Consider the following 8,363-nt stretch of genomic DNA (forward strand, 5'->3'; position numbering starts at 1 on the left):
GAACAAAATAGATCCAGAGACACAAGCATAGAACAGATTGTGGAATCTCAGAGGTAAGGTCGGGGAGTGGGTGGGCAGGAAGAGAACTTGTATGCTGAACCACATCAGCATGGCCTGGGGTGAGCCTGAGGTGAGGCGGTGAAGAATTAAAGAAGACAGACAGGAGAATACAGTTGGGGCTAGGTGGATCACTTATGCCTGGATGAGGAAACAGAGAGACCCAGCCTGAGCTGAAGCTTTATTTTATAGTCAGAGCACACAAAGCAAAACAAGGGAAGTGGTCAACCTGTTTACAATGTTCTTGCTAGTTTCATCTTGTTTTAGCAGCACTTGCTGCACCTTCCACAGCCCATTAGCTACCCAGGAAGGAACAAGGGAGGACTGTAAGGTCAAGCTTAATTATGCTAGGAGGGCTCAGCCCTCCAAGCTGGGACTTGTTTGTGGCCCTGCCACAGGTCAGTCTGAGGCTTGACCCTGTAGCCACTCCCACAGTATGCATATATGCATAACCCCTGGACACAGACAATAGGGTGGTGATGGCTGGGGAGTAGGGGGGGACGAGGGTGGGCTAGAAGGGGTCAATGGGGGGGAAAAAGGGGACATATGCAATACTCTCAACAATAAACATTTATATGCGTAGAAATAAAAAGACAGTAATTTCCAACCTTTTTCATATCATGGCACACATGAACTAAGTACTAAAATTCTGTGGCAAACCAAAAATATATGTCTTTTGCCTATCTGAAAAAAATAGGTATAATAGGTATAATTTTGATTCATTCACACTGGATGACTATTGTTGTGTTGACTGTTGGCATTTTTAAATTTGACAACCTAAGCCCTAGCCAATTAGGCTCAGTGGATAGAGCGTTGGCCTGCGGACTGAAGGGTCCCGTGTTCGATTCTAGTCAAGGGCATGTACCTTGGTTGTGGGTTCCCTGACCCTGGTCGGGAGGCAACCAATCGATGTGTCTCTCTCACATCAATGTTTCTCTCTGTCTCTTCCTCTCCCTTCCACTCTCTCTAAAAATCAATGGAAAATATCTTTGGGTGAGGATTAACAACAACAAATAATAATAAATTTGACAACATAAGAGAAAAGTGGTCAGTGCCCCTGACTAAGTAAATAGTCAGGTAATGCATGCTTTAAAAATTCTTGGGGCGCACAGGTATGTCCACTGCAGCGCACTGGTTGGAAATCGCTGCATTAAGACATATCTCCAGGAGATGCGAGCGCCTTGGTGATCCAAGGTACTTAAGCAGCAGAGATTCTGTGTCAGTAGAGGGCGCTAGTAGGTAGAAAGAGCCTAGTGGAGGAACCTCAGGAGGGAGGTGGTACATCTTGCTCCAGGAAGGAAGTGATGCAGCAATGAATATCCCTGGGTCTATCTCACTTGTGCCTAAGGACTTTCCAGTTATGGTTCAAATCCACGTGTGCCCTTATAATAAACCCATTTTTTTAAAAGCAGCTTTAGCTGGTCTCTGACTTACCTTGCAAGACTCAACTCAGGCATCTGCCTTCCATGCTGCCTCCACAATACTTCAGGTTTAGCTGAAGACTGTCACGGAGGCTGCTTTTGGTAGCAAGGGTTAGAAATTTAACCTAAACTAGTTGAAACTCAAAGGATAGTTCTAGCTTCCTTAGTTGAGAAGTCAAGGGAGGAGACCAGCCTTAGCTGTAGCTGGAGGCGGGGCTCGGGCATGTCCTCAGACCTGGCTTCTCTCTCACCCTCACCGTGTCGCCCTCTGCGCTGGCCCCTGTGTCAGGCCTGTGGAAGACGGTGGCTTCGGCCCCCACATCCCCGTACACAAAAGGGGAGTTTTCTCCTCGCTGCCCGTCATTGGCTCTATGGGACACATGCTTACCCTGAGCAGCCTCTGGGGCCAGGGTATGTGAGGCGGTGCTTGATCTGGGCCTGGTCAGATGCTCCTCCTCTGAGACCCACCCAAAGCACATGGGTGCAGAAGAGAGAGGGTGGGTAAATTTTAAAATATAGGTTGAGCTGCTGGAAGAGAGACTTCAAATAAGATTGCCTTAAGCACGACAGATGTTTCTTCCTCCTCTGCCTGCAGGTAAGCACCCTGGGAGCCCAGGTCCTTCCTATCTTGTCTTGCTATCCCTGGGTATAGTGCAAGCATGTCAAACTCGTGGCCTGAGGGCCGCATACAGCCCACAATGAATATTTTTGTGGCCCAGCCAATATAACGGTATGTAAGAAACATTTTAATAAAAATTTCGTAACTTAATTTTACAATATCCTTTTATACATAATTATTAATAATGAACTACAGCATTCGCTAATGACTGATTACTATAATCATGTTGCATTCATTTCCCTTACGCACCTTACACGCAGGCGCGCCATTTCTCTCCACTAATACTAGCAGTGAATATTTTAGCAGCCGATTGCCATGTCATTAGTTTTGTGCTGACTTGCTTGGTGTGCGCAACAGGAAATATTTCTCTTTCGGAGAACAAGAAAAATAGGTTTATTTGCATTATGCTTATTAATTTGTGCAGTTATTCAGTGTCTAGTAAGTTAATGTTCAACAAAAAATATTAATTTTTATTAAAATGTTCTATTATTTTATGTTAATGATGACTTATTTATTTCAGCCCTTTGCATTCAGCATGTCTCTATCGAAACAAACCTACACATCTATGAAAATGGAAGCTTTTTTTTTTTTTGCAGCCACATAAACTTGAACCTTGTTATTTGGCCATGTTAGCCTTTGAGTTTGACATACTTGCTGTAGTGTGTCCACGGGTTGAGATGCTTCCCCATCTCTGCTACCCAGCCGTGGAAACGGGAGGGGATGGGGAGGACTTACCCTTCCTGTTAAAGGCAGCACCTCTCCTGCATCGGTCCCACTGGCCAGTTAGTTAGCCAAACAAAGCTTCCAGGAAGATGAGGAAAAATAGTCTTTTTTCCTGGATTTCTATGTCCCCAGATGAAGAGCAGAGATTCTTTAAATATAGAAGGAAATCATGACCATTGGGGACAATCAGCAGGCTCAGCCCCAGTCTGTCCCTTTAGCCAATCAAAAGCCTCTGCTCCCTGCCCATTCTTCCAAAGCTTTGAAAGCCCTCTCCCCAGGGGAGGCAACCCCTAATGATAGAAACTGGCTTAGCCCCAAGAACTCATGCCAATGAGGGGAGAGGGGAAGGGCGAGGCCCATTCCCTCCGAAGGGTGCAGCTGTGGACCGGGGTGCATGGCTTCTGACATCTCACTGGGCAGACCTTGCTGACCTCACAGGGCATGCCTTGCTGCACCGAGGCTGGCAGTGTGGTCTGGACTCTGAGTAGGCCTGTCCTCAGGTACAGGAGTTCTCTTACTATGGAAGGGAGAGCATGGATTGGGGACAATTAGCAGTCTCTGCCTTGGGGTGATCCCCCAAATGAAGTGAGGGGATGGACTGTAGGAAGCTAAAAAGCAACAGATGTCCACTATAGTGCCTCTCCTTTGTGTGCCCAGCCCTTTCTGTCTCCATTAATCACTCTGATCTAAATGTCTGTTTGTCTGTCACTGCTGTCCCTGAATCCCTCATCACACAGGCCTTGAGGTCAAGGCAGGTCTGACTCAGCATGTATTCCAAGTGCAGCCTAGGACTGGCACTCATAAGGGACTCAGTAAACTATTTGTGGGTGAAACTGAGATGGTAGTAGGTATTCCTGGATAAACTAATCCCCACACCCCCCCAGCATCTATTAAATACTAGGGCCTGGGAAGTCAGTGTCTTTTTCACTCAAGGAACGATGGCTAGAGGAGTCTCTCACACGCTTGTGGTTTTTTGCTCTAAAAAAGAGACTATTCAGCTAGTCAAAGCTCTCTGATACTTAGGCATTGATGACACACGGACACCTTTGAACTTTCAGTGTCTCCTTTTCTGAGACTCCGAGACATGCTCCCCCCAGGGGTCTTCTGGGTTTGGGGCCACCTCATTGTCATTTTACCTTTGGTCTAGCAAGAGTGGCTTGACATCCCTCCACTCTGTGACTCTGGAGGGACTGTCAATCATAGGACAGTGCCCCGCCCTCCCAGGAGGAGCACACTGTCAAGCAGCATCAGCAAGATGTGATCTGCGGATCCAGAGTTGTGCGGATGTAGATTTGGGGCAGCTGGCACCCTTGCTCCCCAAGAGGAGAGCCTGTGTAAGGATGAATCTAATCCAGACGAAATGGGGAAGAAGGGGAGAATGAGGCAGAGCCGTGGCCACATCATGTGAGCCTTTAGCTTTAGCAATGCCCGAAGCTGGATTGATGAATTCTCTGATTTTCCTAAACTATACAATATTAGCCCTTTTATTCAGCGTTCAGTCTGATATACTATTGTTCAATAGGCAAGTTAGTTAACTTAAAGACAGTTAGGAAGCAATCAGATTCAGAATTTTTGTAAATAGAAAAATGATTTTTCTCTTCTTTTTCAAGTTGCCTTTCCCACACTTAAACACTTAACTGACAGCAGTTTTTGTAACTCATTTTCCAAAACGTTTAACCTCATTTTCACAGGAACAAAACTCTTTTCATAGTCAGATTCCGTCTATTTAGGTGCTATTTAATTACACTGCATAGTTACAACATGTACACTGGGAATAAATAACTTGGATATAAACGAACTCAGCTGACTCGTGGTGAGCCAGCTGCTCAGCTGGTGAGAGCCGCAGTGTCCAGCCCATGAGTGTGTCCTCCTGGCCACCAGCATCCAGAAAGGCTGTGGCCCGTGACTCTTTCTTTCTCTTACGAAAGTGAGTCCTAATTAAAACGTGTGCTTCTTTGGTGAAGATTCTTCCTGTGGGCATTACTGCTGGTCACAAATATTGCCTGGGCCCAGCACCGCTTGGCCAACAAGCTCTTCCACTTTCTGTAATGACTGTTTCAAAACGCTTCCACTTTACTCCTCCAACCTTTCTATCCCCCCCTTTCCATCTCAGCACATGAGCTTGCCTTTTATTTCACAGAGAAAACAGAAACCATCAAACTTCAACCTCGAAACCTAGTATGTTACCTAGGACTACCCCCATCATTTCTCCTTGCTCGGTGGAGAGGCCACCCTGCTCCTGCCCCACATGCTCTGGGTCCTGCGCATGGGACCAGTGCCAGTGGTGGCGCCCGCTCTCCTTCTCCATGGCCCTCTCCCTGCTGTCAAACAGGCTCAATCTGTTACAATGTGCAGTGGATCTATCTGTGTCTGGCCACCCAGTTTCCATTCCCCCTTCTGGGGAAAATGTCCAGTGGGTGTGGTCCTGGTGGGATGTGGGTGCTTCTAGAGAGAATCCCTTGGCCAGGCATCTCTCTCCATCCAAGGACAGAGCACACGTGGCTGTGGGGCAGCCACAGGAGCACCTGCTCCCCTGGGACTTTGAATCTTGAGCAAAGAGGTCCGTGAAGGACAAACAACTGGAACCCTCCCTCCCATAGTGGCTTCAGGGCGTGGCAGGGGTGGCTCCTTCTGTGGGGGAGCTACTGTCTCAAAAAACCTGGCTTTGCTTCAAAGAACCAGGACAAACTCTCCGGGATTAGCTTCCATTCTGAGCTCCTAAAGTTTTCCCTTAAAAACAGCAACGCACTTTCATTGATTTCAGAGAGGAAGCGAGAGGGAGAGATAAAAACACCAATGACCACTGAGAATCAATGATGGCTGCCTCCTTCTCGCCCTGCACTGGGGATCGAGCCCGCAACTGGGCATGTGCCCTGACCCAGAATTGAACCATGAGCTCCTGATTCACAGGTTGATGCTCAACCACTGAGCCACAGCGGTCGGGCAGTCTTCCCTTTCTGAGCTTAACTTAACCAGACTTGTTTTCTGTTGCTTGAAATCAAGCCTATTAAAAAGTAAACCATAAAACAGAACCAAAATAAAAAATCTCTCTCTTGACTTCATATCCCTTCCCAACTGACAGCTTTCTTTCTTCTCCCCTTTATGGCTGTGCTTGAACGCGTGTCTGTACCTGCGCAGTCTTCGGTTCGCCCCTCGACTCCTCAGTCCACTTCCGTGGCTTCTGCTCCAGCGCCTCATCGAAGCGGCTTGCTCTCTGAGCCCTGGGTCACGAAATGCCCAGTGTCCCTCTTTCTTTCCTGGCTGCCCCTCCTCAGTCCTTTGCCACCTGGTTACTCCCAGCTGGGAACTGGGACCTCTTCTCTGCAGTCTCCCTGAGGACCTTAATCACTCCCGCCACTTCAGGGACCCTGTGCCGGGGATGCCCAGGCCTCCTAGGACACTCAGTCCTGTATGTTCCACCTGCCTCTCCCCCTGGGTCTCCTCCACCCCCCCGCCCCCCTCGCGCCTGCATGGACTCCTGAGCCCACTGCACCATATTTGCTCTTCTGTCAGGCTTCCCAGTCTCAGGAAATGGCACTTGGCGAGAGCCTCCTCTCTGTACCAAAGCAACCAACAAACCCACTCCCACACCATGCAGACCTGCTTGTATCTCCAAAACCCGAGGTAGGAGGAACCTGAGAAATATTTGATCAAATGACTGATAGCAGCAAGAACACTCTACAGAAACTTCCACAAACCCTGTCTTCTGCACGGCCCTGTGAGACCAGTATAATTACCGTCACTCTGCAGATGAGGAAATCGACACCCAGAGATATGAACAGTATTGCCTGGGTGTGGGACTGAAGAGCAAGTGAAGGTGGGGAGCTGGGATTGCAGTTTACATCTGACTCCCCATCCTGGCTCTCCCTGGGAAGCCGGGGGAGCTTCCGACAGATGGAAGAAGAGGACCAGGTGAGCAAGAGGCCAAGCTGGGGTGACTCAGGGAGCCTGGAGGCAGGCCCAGCCGCTGCTCTGCAGGCATCCAGTGTGTACACTGTTGACACCCAGTCCAAGCAGGCCTCTGTGAGACATTTGAGGTAAGGGGCTTGGAGGGTTCCCAGGTGCTCAGGTTGCTGGAACCCCAGGTTCCAGTCCCAGATCTGACACCAACTCTATGTAACCCCGTGTAACTCATCCCTTCTTGGTGCTCAGCTGACTTCCCTAGAAAGAGACTCTGAGTAAGGTTTCTGAGCTGTGGGAGGACGGGTCTTAATCCTGGGCAGGAGTGGGTAGTGGCCTCAGTGAACAAATCCCACATTTGTCCCCCTTGGACAGGACCCCTGCCAGGCTGTGTGGTGGGGAGGCCAAGGCCTGGAGCCTCCCCTTGGATACCCCTGTTGGCTTCCAGTGCTCAGCCCCCCCGGGGAGCCATCTGCAGGCCCTGGACTAGGCACTAAGACCCCACTGGAAAGCATCTTCCTGAGCAGACCTCCCCCCCCCCCCCCCCACCCCAGGGAGGCTGGAGCTGACTAGGGTGGGGTGGGCAGAGAAGGTAGGAGCCAGGCTTCCAGGCTTCAGAAGCAGGGGCTCAGGCTGGGGGAGCAGGCGGAGGTGCCTGTGGTTAGAAGCCAGGCAGGAAGCATGAGGGTGTGACCCACAGGGCCAAATGCTATGCCTGACATAGAATAGTAGCACCTATTGTCTTCTTGCCCCCATGGGGCAAACTGATGAGGGGCAGCTCAGAGCTGCAGACAGGGGTTCTAGGGCTGGGGTGGGGAGAAGGTTCCACAGGCAGAGAACACACCAAGGCATGGTGGCTGGGTGCCAGGTCAGAGCTGCACCTGCAGCATCAGGCCTCACACCCCTCCCCTGGGCTAGTTGGCAGTCTGGGGGGTTCCTGAGGACTGAATGGTGCAGGCTCCCGCCTGGGCTCCGCTCTCTGCCTGGCTCACAGGGCCGGGAGCTTTCTGCAGACGCCCCGGTGCCAAGCAGGGCTGGGAGAGGCCAGAGGGGAAGCTGGGGCCGGAGGTCCTCCCAAACCAGTGGAAGTGTGGAGGTGGCTCCTGGGCCACTGGGCCAGAGGGGTGCAGACTCCTCACAAACAGCTGCACAAGGAAATCAGAGGTCCCTGAAGCTGGGGTCAATGGACGAGGACCTACAATGGGGCCCAAATCTCAGACTGGGGCCGGGAGATGGGACAAACCCCTCTTACCGCTTGGCCCTGGGGTGGGTGGTAGGAACCTGTTGAGGGCGGACTGGTGGGGGAGGGGAGCCTGTGGCCGCTGTTGAGCCTGTGCAACCAGGGCCGGGCCAATGACCGTGGGAACCGAGAAGGTCCCAGCTTGGCTGGGCGTGGCGGGCGTCCCCAGGGCCTGGACGGGCTCCGGAGGAGGTGGGGGGAGTGGGAGCAAGACAAGGCGTTTCGGGCTGCGGCTCACCCCGCACGGGTATGGCGCACGCCGGGGGCTGGGACTCCTGGCGGCGGACTGGAGGTTGAATGCCGGGAATTGGGTTGGGGCCAAAGGGGGGATCCAGACGTGGACGGGGGAAGGGGTGGAGAGTGCGGGCTGGCGGGCTGGGGGCGCCACTGGGGGTTTGGAGTC

At 51.2% G+C, this 8,363-nt stretch overlaps 1 protein-coding gene across 2 annotated transcripts in view; it reads left to right on the forward strand.

Annotated features, from left to right (window-relative positions):
- The first annotated feature begins 6,826 nt into the window (after window positions 1-6,826).
- The window catches only part of GPRIN2 (G protein regulated inducer of neurite outgrowth 2), a 10,621-nt gene continuing 9,084 nt past the window's right edge, over window positions 6,827-8,363 (forward strand). The window contains exon 1 of one of the 2 annotated variants that reach the window (XM_014543649.1): window positions 6,827-6,857. The gene's annotated coding sequence lies outside the window, so the exon portion shown is untranslated. Of the gene's footprint in view, window positions 6,858-8,087; window positions 8,208-8,363 lie in introns of those variants that run through there. The other variant, XM_005871144.2, reaches the window with a different exon arrangement.

Source organism: Myotis brandtii, unplaced genomic scaffold, assembly GCF_000412655.1.
Source record: "Myotis brandtii unplaced genomic scaffold, ASM41265v1 scaffold33, whole genome shotgun sequence".
NCBI classification, from domain to species: domain Eukaryota; kingdom Metazoa; phylum Chordata; class Mammalia; order Chiroptera; family Vespertilionidae; genus Myotis; species Myotis brandtii.